Raw genomic sequence first — 3,217 nt, 5'->3', positions numbered from 1 at the left:
GGGGCTGGTTAGTCGCAGACATTTGTTCTTTGACTCCAGAAGGTTCATGAATGTGAGCCTCTGATCATCACCATGGAAGGCAGGACAAGAGATGGATGGTTGAACCGATGGAAGGGTATCACTTCTACCGGAGAAACAAGTCAGGATTTGTTTTTGCCACATCATTTTGTCTCAACCATGATGGCTACAACCATGATGGCACAACACGAGGTGTCTTTATTATCACTCTAACAGGAACACCAAAACTTAATAAAGGGATTGGTCTCTTGTCCATGTTCTAAGACTGAAATCCTATCATTCTTTTCCTTTTTTTTTTTTTTTTTTTTTGAGATGGAGTGCAGTGGTCCGGTCTTGGCTCATTGCAACCTTCACCTCCTGGGTTCAAGTGATTCTCCTGCTTCAGCCTCCCAAGTAGCTGAGATTACAGACACCTGCCACCACGCCAGGCTAATTTTTGTATTTTTTAGTAGAGACGAGGCTTCACCATGTTGACCAGGCTGACCTCGAACTCCTGACCTCAGGTGATCCACCCACCTCGGCCTCCCAAAGTGCTGGGATTACATGTATGAGCCACCGCGCCTGGCCTCATTTAATTTTCTGTCTGCTCTCAGAATTTGCTCTCTGTGAACAATGGGTTGGTAGGACCCCAACATTTCTTCGGAAGCACAGTGTATAAATCACTGAATATAGAGGGCACTTTAATAAAGACGGCTGGAAGATAAGCTCAGTCCTTTCTATTTACCAATCCAGCAAATGGACTGAGCTTATAAGGTAGATGAAACAATCGCTATGCACTCTCTGTCTCTTACAGACTTCAGCACGCATACTGCTCTCACGGGATTGTGCCAGGCGCTAAGAATTATATTTATAGTATATTGAATTGAAAATATTTGCCACAAGTTCTGAGCCAAGTTTTTAAAACAAGCTCATTTCTAGACCACTTGTGTCTTACAGCCTCGCTGAATAAAATAAGAAAAAATGATAGCAATTTAATGTTCAATCCTGCTCTATATAAACGCAGAATAAAACAGGAGGTCAGCCAGCTGATGAAGGGTGTGAAACATTTGATGAAAAAATCATATTAATCAAAAAATTAGCATTTCGGTGAGACTTGACCCTTATCTTCAAGATACAGTATAAAAGGGAAGGTTGATAAACCAATGATAATTGCAATTCTCAATTTGATTTTTCTGGTCCTTGTAGGAACTTTAGGGGCTTAAAAATTCTTACCTGATTTATCAAAATTAAAACTTCCCAAGCTCAAAAACCTAATTTTTCCTTAAGTTCTAGTTTCAACTCACAACTCTTATTATTCTACTTAAAGATCGAATACATTTTCCAACTACTTTTAAGGATTCTTTTACTTCTTAGGCTGGGTGTAATGGCTCATGTCTGTAATCCCAGCACTTTGGGAGGCCTGGGGGGGGCGGATCACCTGAGGTCAGGAGTTCGAAACCAGCCTGGCCAACTGGTGAAACCCCGTCTCTACTAAAAATACAAAATTAGCTGGGCGTGGTGGTATGTCTCTGTAATTCCAGCTACTCAGGAGGCTGAGGCAGGAAATCGCTTGAACCTGGGAAGCAGAGTTTGCAGTGAGCCAAGATGGCACCACTGCACTCCAGCCTGTGCGACAGAGCGAGACTCTGTCTCAAAAAAAAAAAAACCAAAAAGGATCCTTTTACTTCTTAATTAAATTACTTTGAATATTTTAAACTGTATGTATAAAAATAATATACTCTGCTTCTTTTTAAAAATGCTTCAATTGTCTGATTAATAAACAAGATTTTCCTAAGTATCTACATTGCTCTTTTAAATCTAATAAAAAAGAAACTTTTTCATATGATGAATCTTAAGCCTCTTTAAACTTTTTCCATTTTGTTTATAACCTTGGTAATGTTCTCTTATATTTTTCAACTTAGAATCATAAGTCAAATTAATTAACTCCATTTCACATTGTAAATTGAAATGTGAAATTAGAATGGTATTCTGTTACATATTGGAATGTGCCCATTTTTCTTAAGTGTTCCAAAATTCAAATATAGCAAACACATAGTTACTCTGCCCAAATTTAGCCTAAAGTCTTAATATATTGGTTTGATTTATTTTGAAATTTAAATATTTAATGCTCTATCTTCCCAAAGTTAAAAAAAAAATTTAAGTTATCTGCTAAAACAAATTTTGTCATCTTAACCCAAGCAAGTTTATGGAAGTTTATTTAAGACTTAGGACTTGATCCTTGCTGCAACCATGATGAGACAAAACGAGGTGTCTTTACTGTGACTCTAACAGGAATACCAAAAATGGATAAAGGGATTGGTCTCTTGTCCATGTTCCGGGACTTAAATCCTATCATTATTTAATTTTCTGTCCACTCTCTGAAATCTGCAATTCCCACCAAGATGTAACTAACTCCCTCCGCTGTCTTAGTTGGGTTTGCCTCTCTTTGATTCTTGAGATATGTGAATATCAACTTGTGGATTTTGAGTATTTCCCAAGCCTTTGCCTGCATGACCCTGTACATACAATCAAAACAATGCTAACGGCACCAGTGTGCCCCACGGAAGACAATGAAAGAAATATGCAGAGATACTGTTGAGGAAGGCTACCTAACCCAGCCTGATGAATCAGGACTGGCAGAGAATGGAAACCTCTCAGCTAAACTCAAGTTTTACAGAGGACGCCCAGATAGCAGTGGAGACAGTTCCTTTGACAAAGCTGAAGGTAAGGAGGTAGCTGCAAAATTCCTGGTAAGAGATAATAGGCAGTGAGAAGTGATGACACAGATGAGTGGGACAAAGGTGACAGATTGACACGTATAGACAATAAGTATTTTTCGAAATCTGATGTCTTAAGCTTCAAAAATGCTCGAGTTTGGGCTGAATTTTTAAACAAGCATCTGGAGGTAGATATTCTATGTTGTTGCTTGAAGTGAGAACAGAGAGTTCTGAATGACAGCTGTATGAGGAGGGTTGGGTAGGAAGAAAAAGTTGTCACCTTATACGGAACATTCAAGAGCCAGCTGTGTTCACACACCTTTTGCAGGTCATCTCTTTAGCTTACAGGTCACTACTTTGGGAGGAACTTCTCTGCTGTCAGGCTCAGTGGGGGTGGCCTTTCCTACACTCTCACAGTACCCTGTACGTCTTCCTGAAATCATATATGCAAGTTTGTAATTAGGTAATTATTGGTGTAAGTAATTAGTCAATGTCTTTCTCAC

Source organism: Aotus nancymaae, unplaced genomic scaffold (genome assembly GCF_030222135.1).
Source record: "Aotus nancymaae isolate 86718 unplaced genomic scaffold, 86718_ANA_hifiasm-v0.15.2.pri h1tg000032l_0, whole genome shotgun sequence".
Lineage (NCBI taxonomy): Eukaryota > Metazoa > Chordata > Mammalia > Primates > Aotidae > Aotus > Aotus nancymaae.
This window is presented reverse-complemented; position numbering follows the sequence as displayed.